Source organism: Cannabis sativa, chromosome 8 (genome assembly GCF_029168945.1).
Source record: "Cannabis sativa cultivar Pink pepper isolate KNU-18-1 chromosome 8, ASM2916894v1, whole genome shotgun sequence".
NCBI lineage: Eukaryota > Viridiplantae > Streptophyta > Magnoliopsida > Rosales > Cannabaceae > Cannabis > Cannabis sativa.
In genome coordinates, this window is record NC_083608.1 from 33,081,493 (window position 1) to 33,097,100 (window position 15,608).

Genomic DNA, 15,608 nt, shown 5'->3' on the forward strand with positions numbered 1-15,608 from the left:
ATACATACTATATATACACTCTTTATATCTCTACTATATATCATCTATTATATATATATATTCTATATCATATATATATATACTCTATTATATATATCCTATATCATATATATATACTCTATTATATATATATTCTATATCATATATATACACTATTATTTATATATGCTTTTATATAGTTTATATTTACTTGTATCTTTGAGTTTTGAGTTGTAACTCTTTTCTTTTATTTGTATTTTGTGCTTTGGGATTGTAACTCTTTATTTAATATATTGTCCTTGTAATATTTTGTTTGGAGTTGTAATTGTCTTAGTCTTTTATTCATCTTATTTTTATTCTTCCATTGTAATCTCTCTATTTTTTCTAACACAATCTTAGTCTTTAAAAATAGACATGGGCATCAAGTTGATAGTTGCTCACATAGAGCTTTTGTTTCCATCGAACCCCCTATCAAGCATGGAATATTGAAACTACCAAGATCTTTAAACTTGGGTGGTAATTTCTTTTGTAGGATTGCACTACACTCCTCAGCAAGTGCCACCATCTCATATTCCTCCAACTTCCTTTTCTTAGCTAAAATATCATTCATGAACTTCAAGTCAGTTGGCATTTAATCCAAGGCTTTCTCGAATGGAATGTTGATATGAAGCTTCTTAATTATTTCAAAGAATTTCAAAAACTGTTTGTCCAGCTTATTCTTGCAGTGTATTTGAGGATAGGGAATGTTTATATGGTGCTCAATGCTTATAAGCTGTGTTGCTTCTTTTGCTTGCAGACCTTTAGTAGTCTTCTTTTCTTCTTATGTTGGTGTTGGTGCATGTTGATCCTTGTCTTTATCATCTGACTTCTATCCAACCACTTGTTGCTCAGCCCTTGGCCTCTCATATTAATTTCAATCCTCAAGGAAATTGCTTGACACTGTTCTTTTAGGTTAATCTTTGTAGTACTAGGCAAGTTACCTTGAGTACGGTTGGCCATTTGAGCAGTTAACTGCTCCACTTGATTCTCTATGGTTTTAATGGAATTGCTCTAGTCTCCATCATGAATTGGAGTAATGGATCTGCTTGAATGTTAGACACTCTACTATTATTCTGTTGTTAGGCAGGTTGTTAAGTAGGTTGTTCAGGATTCCATTGAAAAAATGGCCTATTTCTTGGTTCAAAGAACCCTTGCTGAAGTTAAGTTTGGCCAGATGGTTGCACTTGAATGTACCGATGGACTCCATCAACAGAAGGACAGTCACCAATTATAGGAATTCCAATGGCTTGTGCTTGCTCTATTGGTAGGTTATTAACATCAACTTGGGAATTATCATAAGGGTGAGGCCCACCACATAGTTTACAGATCACTGGGTTGGCTTGACTTGAGTTGTCATCATCTTTATTAATTCTACTTGGGTTGTAAGCTTTGTGGTGACATCTACTTCATACATACTATATACCTTCTTGGATTGGCTTTTTTCAAATGGCCACTGTTGATTATTCATGGCCATCTTATCTAGCAAATCATATGCCTCATTCACACTCTTTGTCATGAAAGCTCCACCAGATGCAACATCAATAAGGGTACGGATGGTGCTGGTTAATCCATTGTAGAAGTTATGAACTTGCATCCAACCCATGATGAAGACACTTTTTGATTAGGTCCTTGTATCTCTCCTAGGCTTCATATAGAGACTCATTGTCATGTTACATGAAATTGTTAATCTCTGATCTCAGTCTGGCTACCTTAGCAGAAGGAAAGAACTTTGAGAGAAATTTCAGGGCCAATTTTTCCCAAGTATTAATAGAATTTAGTGGCAAAGATACCAACCAATTCTTGGCTCGATCCCTTAATGAGAATGGGAACCACCTCAATCTGATGGCGTCATCACTAACTCCATTCATTTTAAATGTTTGACACAACTCCTCAAAGTTAGGAAGATGCATGTTTAGGTCTTCTGTTGGCAGTCCCCCAAACTAGACTGTGGATTGAACCATCTGCAGTATGACCGACTTGATCACGAAATTGTTGGCTTCAACGGCAGGTGGCCTTATACATGATATGGCTCCTGTCAAGTTGGATAGAACATAATCTCTTAAGTTACGGTCTGGTGGATTAAGACCATTAGCTTGGTCATCTACGACACCTCCATTATTGTTGTTATTGGCCATCTCTACTTCTTGCTCAACCATTTCCACAACTCTTCCCAATCTCTTCCTTCTTCTATTTTGTCTACAAGTCTTCTCTATTTCAGGATCATTAGGCAATCTGGCGGTTGGTCCTTAACGTCGAATAAACTAGTTGTTCTTGAGAAAAGAGAAAATTTTATAACAAACAGAATTAGTACGAAAATTGAAAACAAAAACCAAATTAGAACAAAATTTAATTTTTTTTTACAAATATTAACTAACAATCCCCAGAAAACGGTACTAAAAACTTGTTGTGATATTTTCAACACGCAAGTATACGTATTATTAACAAGTTATAGACTCACAAAGAGTGAGGTCGATCCCACAAAAATTGTAGTTAAGTACTTTAAAATTAAACTTTTAATTTATCTATTTGGTTATTTTGAATTTAAGAGAAAATTAAAACTAGAAAAATAATAAAAACAGAAAGTAAGTAAATTAATGTGTAAATTAATAATGATTAGAACTAGGTTATTGATTTCAATTGTATCTATATATTATGGTCTAGCATAATTGAACTCCTATTACTAAATTCTATGCAATATCAGGTTTACTCAAATAATTTATAGTCTTCTCGGATCTATAAATCTCAATTATATGCAAATTTTTTACTTTCGTGATAAATTAAACATGTAAAAGACATCAAATACGGAAACCCTATAAGCTATCCAAACCACATAGGTCTCGTACTATATCAAATTTATTCCTATTCAACTATAACATAATTGACACTCACTTTTTAGATCTCGCATCAAAATCATAAATATTTAATTGGTGATGAGGTAATTAAAAGTAATTAAGTACGAATAGAATATAATACATAAAAAATTGAGAAAAAATTAAATCACATTAAAACCATAAATTGATGTCAAACAATATCCATCAATACCCTAATAAACTATTTAGCTACTCTTGTTCATTGTAACAACTTCACACATTTCAATTAAGAATAAATGAAGAAAATAGAGAAGAAGAGAATATTGAAAACTCTGTCGAAAAAGCCTTCGTGGTTGCTTCAACTCTCTAATTTTTGTACTCTCAGAATGCTTGCTGAAAAATATGAAAGTCCACCTCTTTTTATAGCCAAAAAATGATAAAAAGATTTGAAAAATATCATCTTTTCAAATTTTAAGGGGGCGGGCCGCGACACTAGATTCTTATGCCTAGGCATAACACCACTAAATGTGGGTAGCAAGCTTACTGATAAATTTTTGGTAATAACTCTTTTAATATTACTCGAAATTAGACGATTTAAGATGTTTTGGAAAGATAAAAGAGAGATCTAGAACTTTTATGTTTTAACTTTCTCTAAAATCTAATTAGAATATAGTCTAATTTAAGCTTGAAATTTTAGCTTTATTTTCTTTCAAATTTTCTCTATTATATAGATTATTATTTTTTGAAATTTGACTAATTTATACATTCCAAGTATTGAAACCTGAAATTAAAGAAAATAAGCGTAATTCTATTCTAAAAAGTGATAATAAAAAAGATAATTAACCCTAAAAATGACATAAATAATATACTAAAAATAGATTAACAAGGGATAAATGTTATCCATATTCCTGAATGCCCGGTACATGACAGTCACGGAAGGATGTCACTGTTGGAAATTATTTTACCAGGATCTTAGATCTACTCACAAGTATGTTGATTAATACCCTAAATATGAACTTTCTAAAACGATGAAATAAACACATATAAAGTTTAGTAAACCTTACATTGGGTGCAGCGGAATTAAATGTCTCCTTCCGTTCAGATATCTAGCCCTTGATTCCTTTCTGTAGCAGAGCATTATCAATATCTGAACCTAGATCTCTTTCTCTCCTTCTTTAGTGCTGAAACTCCTTCTTACCGAAAGTCTTTCTTCACGATCTTCCTCACTATGATTGAGGTATCACTTGCTGTGTGTGGGCACTACTCTAATCACTAAGTATTTTGAAATCTTAAGGAAGAAGAGAGAGAGAGAGTGGGCGGCCAGGTATAGAGAGAGAAGGCTCAGGTTTTTCTGAATGAGAAGTGTGTAATTTTCCTGAAGCCTTCACTATCTATTTATAGCATTGCACTAGGGTTAGGTTTGAATTATTTGGCATTAAAATAATGAAAATATCAGTTTGAAAAACCATCCCAAGTGGTCGGCCATGTAGTGTAATGGGCCTTACTTGGATTTTGCAGTTTTCACAAATTTTATTTCTATTTTCTCAAAAACGCCAATTTTCAAATTCAACCATTTAAATGCCAATTCTAATTATTTAATAACTATAAATAATTATTAAATAATATTGTCATTTATCATATTTATTAATTGAACCATACAAAGTATCATAATTAACAAATATGCTCCTAAAACTCTTTCTTTACAATTTCGCCCGTACTTAGTGAAAAAATCACAAATAGACATAGTCTAATTTGAGAATTATAATTGATTAATCAAAACCAATTATATGAGTCTTACAAGCAATATTATCTCAACTAGTGGGGGAACCATGGGTCTATATAACCGAGCTTCCAATAAGCAGATCAAGAATGTATAACCTAAATTCACTGACTTATTAATTCTTCGTTGAATCCACGCATAGAACTTAGAATTGTACGCTCAGTATATAGAATGCTCTATATGTTCCACCATATAGACACATCATTAGTTATCCATTGTTATAATCCTAATATGATCAATGATCCTCTATATGAATGATCTACACTGTAACGGGATTAGATTACCGTTACACCCTACAATGTATTTTATCCTTAAAACACTTAACCCCGTATAAATGATATTTCAGCTTATGTGAAATGAGTACTCCACCATTTATTTTCGTTTGGTCAAGCTCGAAGGAGATCATCCTTTACTTACTATTCGCCAGATAGAAGCTATAGATTCCATGTTTATGTTAGCGCTCCCACTCAATTGCACTACCGTGTTCCCAAAATGTACGTATCACCCTGACCCAAAAGTAGGCTTAACTAACAAATTGAAGAACACGAATAGCCTCTTGAGATTGAGCCTAATCATAGCAGGATTAAGATCATTTGATCTAAGATCAACTAGGCGATATTGACTTGAATAGATATTACGGTAAGTTTAATAAATCTAAGTCAAAGTTCAATATTGGTCCCTTCCGATGCATACTCCATGCATCCAACCTGAGCTTTACTTTAACCAATGCTCTGGAAAGAACATAGCATTTCTCCAAATGCAAGTAAACTCTGTTGTAGATTATCATATCAGTAAAATCCCGTGTCTGATAAATCTAGGAAAATTTATTCACATAGTCATGTTTACTTTCCAAAGTGTTGACGACACAATAAACAGGATCAAGTATGTGAAAAGGGTTTCAGATGAATTTATACATTATGTACATATAATCATGAAATAAATCATGTGAACCATGCAACATTAAATGTTATTTCTGATCTATATTAATAAGTAAATCTGATTATATTGAAATGAGTTTTATTTAGGGCATAAAACCCAACAGTCACATCAGATCATGCATGGTTAGTATGTACCTTCTGCCTTTCAACATCATGGAAGATGCTATCTACCAGAAGTTACCCGGAGGCTCTCCCTGTCAGCGAGGACAGAAAGGACTCCGTGATGCTCATTAATAATTTGCTATTGGGAAGGATTAGAAGCTATAAGTGTTCAAGGATGGTAGTAGGTTAATCTGATCCGAGAAGTCTATAGCCAGATGCTCCTGGAACAAATTTGGGTGTGTCTTATTCGGAGCTCAAGGCGACAGTTGCATATCTTCTAACACCAAATCAGATCTTGTCCCCTGCGTCAGACCTTGATAATGTGCGTATGTGCTTATGTAGCTCTTTTTTATCCAACGACATGTCTAGACACCAACTTTGCAAGGTGAGCTTTTTGGGCAACAGGTGTCCTTAGTCCCACAAATTAGGTTGCGGTAACCATACACCACACGATGAGAAGGCTCCCTACCAACCAACGGTCGGATCGTCATGTTGTCATCATTAGCCATTGTAACGTGTTGAATACGAAACCCTAGTTAGGTGAAGGGTATGCCCTCACCCACACACGTGCTTATAAATACCCTTATTTTCATGTGTAAAGATACTTACGCAACCTCTTCTAAAATTCCTATGAGATTTCTTCTTCTCCAAGAGAAACGATAGGAATACAAAGTTAATATTTATAGTGTAAACACTTGGAATATTTAAACACTCGCCAACAAGGCTAATACAACAGACTCGTGGACTAGGGATTATTAATGTCCGAACTACGTAAAAATTACTTGTCTATTATTTATCGCTTTATATCTTTCTTAAGCTCTATTTAATTGATTTTCGAAAATCTCGATAAATAATTTTAAAGGTATTACTCCGAGTAATAATATTTTAATACTTTGGGTATTTTTACCACAAAAAAAAAAAATATTTAAACAATCTTTAAATATTAGATATTTTGCTGCAATTAGCCTTAAATTTGTATGCTCAAAGTGGTATAAAATAGACCATGATTAAAAAAATTATTTTAAATTATTAAAGTAATTTGTTTTTGCTTACATAATTTTCAAAATTTAAATTCTTATTTCAAAAAATAAAAAATATAAAAAGTTTTAAGAAATATATTTTTTTTTTGAAATATTTACACTATTCTAATTTTTTTTCTTTTTAATACTACTTTTCTATCTTACTTTCTAAATACTATGTTGTATTTTATGATTTTTATTAAAGTGTTTGATTTATTATTTTAATTTTGGATTATTTACACTATATACTAGAATTTTTTAATTTTTTTAATTTTTTACTGTGGGGCAGAATTTTTTTTCAAAAATACTGTGTAAGTTTTATACTGTGTACTGTGTTATGTTTTTACAGTTGTTCTCCAGTTGTTTTATAAAAATACACTATTTTTTAAAAAATTTCCAGTGTGACAGTATTTTTGTCAAAATTATTTTAAATTTCAATATTTGTATAGGTTTCCAATTTTGTGTTGTTTTCAAATAGGTTGTGTTCAAGATAAGATTATTATTACTTATGTCATTCTATTTTTTTTAATACCCCTTTCACGCTAAAGATAAAGAAAAAAAAAATTGAAGAGATTTTCAGATGAGTAGTACAAATATATACCAGAACACCGCTAAGGTATTAATGCTGATAGGCAATATAGTTGAGATCAATAATAAGCAAACCTTTAAGAAATGAACTGCAATTTTCTTAATGAATCTTAAGTCTTAATCATTAAAATATAATAATTTATATAAAATTTAAATATTTTGGCTCACATTCATAAGTAGTATTTGTTAGTTAGTTATAATAAAACAAATCATTATTAACTAACGTATTACACATAGATTAATTTACATGCAGTCTCTAAGATCAATTATATAAAAATTAATTAAGATATACTAAATGTTTAGCATTGAATGAATGTGTGACAACTTCTGATTTCTAATATTGCTGGAAAAAATTAACATATTTAAAAGCAAAGAGCAAGAACCAAATAATAGTGATCAGTTTAATATTTGCTAAAATAATGAGTTTTAATAGCTTAATTATAGAGAAAGATAGCCTAAAATATAATGATTTCATTTCAGTAATTACATATATGCACCATGCCTATCCTAAAAGCCAAATCATTAAGATCAGCCATCCTCAATTATTCTTCATTTTACCATACCAAAAGGAAATTATTGGTTGAGCCAGCTACTACCTCTGTCAAACACCCAATAATAAAGAATACACAATTACACACCATAATAATTTACCGTATAGGAAAGGGTGCATCATATTTCAATTTTAGAAAAGGTGACCTGCAAGAAAACAAATTGAATGAACTCATTAAATCCTACTATTAACGTTTATACAGTAAAAAATATTTGATTTATTAATTTATAGCATTAAAAAATATCAACTTTTGTTGCAGTGTTCGTGGGGTTAGAGAAAGATACAGCTCAAATCATGAATATATAGTTATTTTCTTGTTTTTTTTTTTTTTGTAAAAAAAAAAAAGAAAAGGTACATTTTTCTTCATTTTCACATAATAAAAGTCGTTTGAAGACCGGTTCGTAGACAGACACAAGAAATGTCTATGAAACGAACCAGTTGACTTGAGTCTTCTCTTCCTAAACTACCCCTAAAACTAATCCCTGATTCTGTAACCGCAGGGTCAACATCGTAAATTCAGTGTAAGCTTCAACCTTTATAAGCTTTCCAAACTCATCTCCTTCTCACATCTCCATCGATATTCCTTCCTGAGAAAATACCATAGTTCTTTCTTATTAGTCAAAAATCAAGTTCAAACAATGGATAGTGGGAAGGAAAACTACTCAAACAATAGTTCCAAGAAAGCCATGAAATTGTTATTTTCATTGTCAGCCATATCTTTCATGTTCTCTTACTCCTCTCTCTTCATTCCTTTCCTTGTAAATTCCTTCACACATATTAACTTTTCCACATTTACCAAACAGTCCTCATCCTCTTCCTTCACAAGCTCCCCTCCTTTGGATAAAACCTACGTTTTCCTTATATTTAATGGAATCTTGGTCATAATCGTCAAGAACTCTGGTCTCATCGGGAATAGTACTACTATTACTACTACTACTAAATCTTCGGACGACGTCGTTTCGTCGAGCGTGATTAATGTAAAAAAACTCACACCAGTACAACCCAAAGTTTTCTTTGATTCAAGGAAACCAGCGGTCGTAGAAACAGAGGAAATTCAGAATCAACAGCTTACAACGACGGAGGTAAGCACTATTGTAAAAGAAGATGAGGAATTAAACACGATTGAAGAAGGAGAAGAAGAAGAGTTGAATAAGATTGAAGAAGAAGAAGAAGAAGAAGAATATGGATTTTCAGATGAGTTTAACAAGAAATGTGAAGATTTTATTAGAAAGGTTAAAGAAGAAATTATGTCTGGAGCACGATAGGTTCTTGAATTTTGATTTTGAAATATCACTGATCATCTAATCAATGGTTTAGATTAGTTCGTAATAAAATGAGACAACTATTTTTGTTTTTAATCTCATTTTTCAGTTTTGGAAGGTTTTTTTTTTTTTTTTTTTTTTTGTGTGTAGAAAATGGTTTGTGGGATTGAGGGATTGTGGATTAAGGTGTTGGTAAGTAATCACCATGTCCAACTACTAAGCTTGAACATCATTGAATGTGTCTCCAGCTTAATTGAAGTGTCCTCCTTTAAATTTTGTTTACTGACCATTTTTATGAAGATGATAAGTTAAAGATAAGAGTGCTATTCTTTTCTAAGAAAAATAAAAGAAAGATAAGAGTTATTTAATGAATGCTTTTATGTATTAATTATGAGAAGCACTACTACAACAACAAAAAATTATGTACATTATTATTAGGTGCTGTGTCTAATTGATTTGGCTATCCATTTTAATGTGTATCTTGATTTTCATAAGGTACCCTTTTATTATGTCATTACTTTGATATGATAATTGAGATAAGATAGGAAAACTTAAAAAAAAAAAAAAAAAAAAAAAAAAAGACAGAGTTGAAGGTATATTCTAATTGACTATTGACTATGACCTAATTTTTAGCTAAAGATGCTTAATCTTTAAAGTGATAAAATTATAAATAATAATCAAACATAATTAAGTAAATAAGAACACTAAAATTTATAGAAATTTAGCCCATTGACTATGGTAATAGCCTATTTTTCTTTTATTATTACTTCAAAAACTTATTAAAATTACAAGGAGTTGGCCAAATAAATTTCTCAACAATCCTTAAGAAAAGTTTACAATTATTTGGTAGCGTAAAAGCTTTCAAGAACATATGATTTTTGATCCCTAACTATGGAATGTCTCCACTATTTATTTAGGCTAATTAAAATTTTTGCTCCTCGAACTTTAACATGTACCAAATCATGCCCCTTGAACTTTGAAGACCGTTAAAAATTCTCCCTAAACTATTGAGATTGTTGGATTTAAGGACTTTTGTCTAATTTTAGTAAGAAAAGTCTAACATGGATGAAAGTTCAGGGACATGATTTGACACATGCCAAAGTTCTAGGGGCATGATTTGATAGATATCAAAATCCGAGAAGCATAATTTAGTACATGAACAATCACCGAATTAGTAAAATAGAATGAAATCAGACAAAAGTTTTTAAATCCAACAATCACAATAGTTCAAGGGGAATTTTTAACGGCCAGAAAAGTTCAGGGGGTCAAAGTTCAAAGGAAAAAAAATCCTAATTAGCCTATTTATTTATAGGAAAAAAATACATCAACTAAGTTTCTCAAAAAATTTAGGAATTAAAATTAAGCTAGTTTTCTATAATCTCTGTTGGTGTGTGTCAATCCCACAAAAATAGGGATTTGATTGAATTATTAAATGAGAATATATTTATGGAAAATATCATTGAAGATCTTGTTCAGCTGTATTATCTTGTTCGCAGGATTCTACATCACTGAATAATGAGAATTTGTGCGGACAATCACATACGGGTTCTGTTCGAATGATTCCTACCGAAGGCATAAACTTATCATTTTTGAGTATAGAATTCTTTGGTCAGATCAATGATGGAAAATTTCCCGTCCAGACCTTGAAATATTCTCCACGTGTCACCTTACTACATGCCACATCACCCTATGTGGAATTTGGGATAATATTTTCTCCCAAGTTTGTGTGGGAACCATCTGCTCGCATGCAGAATTACTCGATCGATGAGTTGGTTGGATAGGTGGCACATGTTTAGTCTTCATACTCTGTCTTAATTCGATGTGATATGATTGAAGGATGTGAAGATACGACTGTATCTTCAATATCTTGGGCATTTTAATTTCCTGCCTTGAAAATTAGACTTCGAGACATGGAATGAAAGTTATAGGTACTGCGTGCCTAATGTTTGTACTCTTCAATGAGTATTAACTATCATTTTTAGGGGGAAATCCAAAATTTAAATTTTGAATTACTGAATTACCCATCTAAGCACCTATAAAAAAGGGTTTAAGCCTGTTTGACACTCTTTAGTCATTTTAACTCTCAGAATATCAGAGCCAAATTTCTTTTTTTCTCTCAAAGCTTCGAAGAGTTGTTGCAAGAATCCCAATCTACCGAAACCATCTAAATGCATTCTTCAAGAATCTACAAAAAGTGAGTAAGTTTTCTTTCTCCTTTCCATTTTTTTAAATTATTTACTTTATTTTTTAATTTGCTTCTGTGATAATTTGGGGTGTATGGAACTGTTCTTCGACAGTACAGATTATGGAAATTAGGGCTTTCAATTTCTAGTCTAAATGAATGTGCACAACTTACGATTCTCAATTTCCAATCGATTCCCAATTATTTGTGCTAAAATTGCTTGAAAATGATTATTCGGAGTTTCTGAGCACTTTCTAGGTTCTTCCTTTGCCTCTTAAACCTTTGATTTCAAATTTTTTTTCTTGGAATGAAATGTCCTACCTTTTTTGCTTTTAAATTTGTCTGGTCGAAGCATCAGACATGTTTTTTCCTTGCAGGAATCATACTTCTCTGTCTGACTCTTACCTCTCTTTCCTTCTTTTATAGATGAACTCAGGCTATTTTTGGAGAGGTAAGCACTAGATAGATAACTATATGCTTAATCTGCTTTACAAAAACCACCCTATACTCCATGAATCTTCATCCTTGCTGAGTAAGATTTCATCGACCTTAAGCTTTGATGTGTGGAAGGTTACAAGTGACTCATCGGAGTCCTCAGAGCTCGTGGTGCAACACCACCATTACCTCAGCCATATCAGTGGAGAGGGGTATGGAAGATTCATCTATGAATTAAACAAAGGCTGGAGGCATTACCTGCCCACTTCGTGGATGTATAGGGTCTAGGTGGAAGTTTCAGATAGGCTTACTGAGGGTCGTGCAGATCCTTCTAAGAAAAACTTCAAACTAGCAGAGATTAGAGCTAACGTTGCGAAGCATACCATCAAATAGAATCCCCCATTCAATCATAGAGTGATGGAAAAAACTAAGTAAACTTATAAGAGGACCACGATTGAGGATCCACACCTTTCCCCACTCTTTGAAATGGCTAGTGTGGAATAGGGGTGAGCAAAAAATCCAAGAAACCGACCAAACCGAGTAAACCGACCGTCCGAACACCAAAAAAATCGACACCAAAAAAACCGAAAACCGAAAAAATCGCCTTTGGTTAAAACCGCCTTAACATGGTCGGTTTTAGTGTCAATGGCAAACCGACCGATTAAACCGAGAACCGACCGAACATATATATTATATATAATATATATTATTTTTGTACATATTTAATATACAATTTTATTAAACTAATTATACTTATATCTTTTTTATTTAAAGTCTCAATTATTCATTATTTTATTTTATTATAATTTGATGCATTTACGTATTATATACACACATTCATAAAATAATACTAGTTTTTTTAATATAACTCATTATCATATTAGTAGTACAAATAATTTGAACAAATTTAAAAAAGTTTATTTTACATTATTTATTTAACTAAGAAAGTTTTATTTTTAAATTATATGATATTTGATACAATACTTTATTTTTTTAGTTTTCAAATATTTATAAAAAATTTAAAAACTTATTTTTTTTTTTTTAAAAAAATGAAGTTCAGTTTGATCAGTTTAAACCGACCAAACCGTGGATTAAAACGGTCAGTTTGTTTTTATTTTTTTATAATAGTCGGTCGATTTTCGGATTAGAACCATAAAAACTGAAAACCGAATTTTGGATTTTTTTTGTGTAAAAAACCGACCAAACCGACCATTGCTCACCCCTAGTGTGGAACATGCTAAACATCCTAGGGAGGATGTTGAGATGCTCATTGATGAAAAAAAAGTCCAAGAAGTAGAGGACTAGAGCGAAGTCTATGCAGCTACTTCTCTTGATGGTGAATGAGAAGAGGAAGAGAGTCCCTAGGTTCTCCAATTTGGAGAATATATCGTGGCCATAATGCCCGTCTCAGAGTCTAATGAGGTCTTGGTCGTGGACTAAGACTATGTTGAGGTGGAGTATGAGGAGGCACGTCCCATGAGGACTAAGGAAAAGAAAGCTCCTCAGTGGGTTTCACCTCCAGCAACTCTCACTTACAAGAGGTTGATGAATATTCATGCTAAGGGCCTCCTTGGAGACGTTAAAGATGTTTCGCCTACCGTTGGGAAGCTTGCCAGTAACCCTGGGGAAGTGCTCTATGTGTGGTCTGATCCCCATGTCTAGGAGGGTGTGATCTTGCCTCTTCATCCATAAATTTAGAAGATTTCTAATTACTACAAAATTTTCCTGACCCAGTTCACTCTGAAAGGCATCAAGTACTTGGCCACACTATTAGTGTTGTACGCTAAACAAGGTTGAGCCCAGCCATCCGCACATGACACAAACTGGCTCTTTGACTTGAAGCCTAGTCTGAGGCACAATCAGTTGGGTACTTCTATTATCACAACTGGAGCACCCATGGCTGACCAACACAATCGACTGGGAGGTGTCTAAGATAGGTGGATATATTAAAGATTGCTATACCGTGCAAGGCATGGATATCGACCACCTATCTTTCCAGTTGGTCGCAAGCTACTATCGTCTCCCTTTTACCTTGGGGTTGAGGTTAAGGGCGTATTGTTGGGTTTTATGTCCTAAATAAAACTCTTTACAATCTGATTAGTAATCAATACAAAAAATTTGAAGTGATTTATGTTTGCATGAATTTTACATGCTAATGGTTTAAATATGTTTATAACATTTACACACAAAATCAGTTAAATCTAGATCATATGTTTATTCACAATTACAGTATCGTCAACACAGTGGAATGTAATTGTGATCATATGAATCAAAAGACTAGGTTTCTGTTTCATCAGTGTTTTGGATTTACACTAATGTGATAATCAGCGATGATGTGTACTTACACTTGGAGTAAGTGTTATGTTCTTTCCAGGACATTAGTAAAGTATACTAGTTTCAAATGTATGGAGTATACATTGGACTGGACCGATATTGCAACTAAGTTAAGATATTACAAGATTAAAAGAATCTAAATCCTGATATGCTTAGGCTAAACTCAGGAGTATTATTCATGTTCTTTGATTAATTAGTTAAGCCTACTTTTGGGTCAGGGTGATACGTATATTTTGGGAACATAATAGTATGATTGAGTGGGAGTGCTGAACATAAATATGGAATCTATAGCTTCTACTGGTGTATAGAAGTCAAGTGATGATTCCCTTCGAGCTTAGCAAATAGAAGTAAATGGATGAGCTCTTGTTTAACTGACTAATTATTAGATCACTAAACACCATTTACAGGTAGCTAAGTGTTTTAAGGGGCAAAATACATTGAGGGGTGAGAACGGTAATATTATCCCATCTCGATGTAGATCATCTATATAGAGGATCTTTTAAATCACAATAAGATTATAACAATGGTTAAATGAGATAGCATATTGATATCGTGGAACATATAATATGCTCTATATAAGTCTGAGAGTGAAATTCTAAGTTCTAAGAGTGGATTCAACGAAGAATTAATAAATAGGAATTTACTTGGTAAATTTGGTTCACTTATTGGAAGCTCAGCATATAGATCCATGGTCCACATTCTAGTTGAGAACATTCTGCTTGTAAGACTCAATAATTGATTCGTGATTGGTCAATTATAATTCTAAAGTTAGACTATGTCTAATTTGTGAATTTTCACTAAGCAGGGGCGAAATTGTAAAGAAAAGAGATTCTAGGTTTATTTATTTATTAATGGACTTTATATGTCTAGTTAATAATTAAATTAAATGACAATATTATTTAATAATCTATTTTAGTTATTAAATAATTAGTTTTGGCATTTAAATGGTTAGAATTGGAAAATTGGCGTTTTTGAGAAAATAGAAATAAAATTTGTGAAAACTGCAAAATCAAGTGGGGCCCATTATAACACCATGGACGGCCACTATTTGTGGAAATTCAAATTGATATTTTCATTATTTTAATGCCAAATAATTCCTAACCTAAACCTAGTAGTTGCCTATAAATAGAAAGTGATGGCTCAGTCAAAACACAACTTTGAATAACATCTTCTGACAGAAATTTCTCTCTTCAGAAAAACTGAGCCTTCCCTATTTTCTATACCTGGCCGAAACCCTCTTCTCTTTTCTCTCTTCATAAAATTTCGACCCTAGTGAAAGAGTGAGTGCCCACACACAGCAAGCAGTAACTCAATCATAGATTGGAAGACTGTGAAGGATCAAACTCAAAGAAGAAGGACATTCGGACTCAGATCTTGATTATACTCTGCTACAGAAAGGATACAAGGGTTAGAGATCTGAGTGGAAGGAGACATTAATTCCGCTGCATCAATGTAAAGTTTTCTTAACTTTATATGTGTTTAATTTATCGTTTTAGAAAGTTCATATTTAGGGTGTTAAACAACATACTTGTGAGTAGATCTAAGATCCTGGTAAAATAATTTCCAACACGTAGGCTAATCTTCAACTTT

The 15,608-nt window shown here is 32.5% G+C and overlaps 1 non-coding gene across 1 annotated transcript; it reads left to right on the forward strand.

The window, feature by feature from the left end:
* Positions 1–1,614: 1,614 nt before the first annotated feature.
* LOC115701627 (small nucleolar RNA R71) lies at positions 1,615–1,721 on the forward strand. Its single transcript, XR_004008620.2, has one exon. It is a non-coding gene; the product is annotated as a small nucleolar RNA R71 (small nucleolar RNA).
* The last annotated feature ends 13,887 nt before the right edge of the window (positions 1,722–15,608 follow it).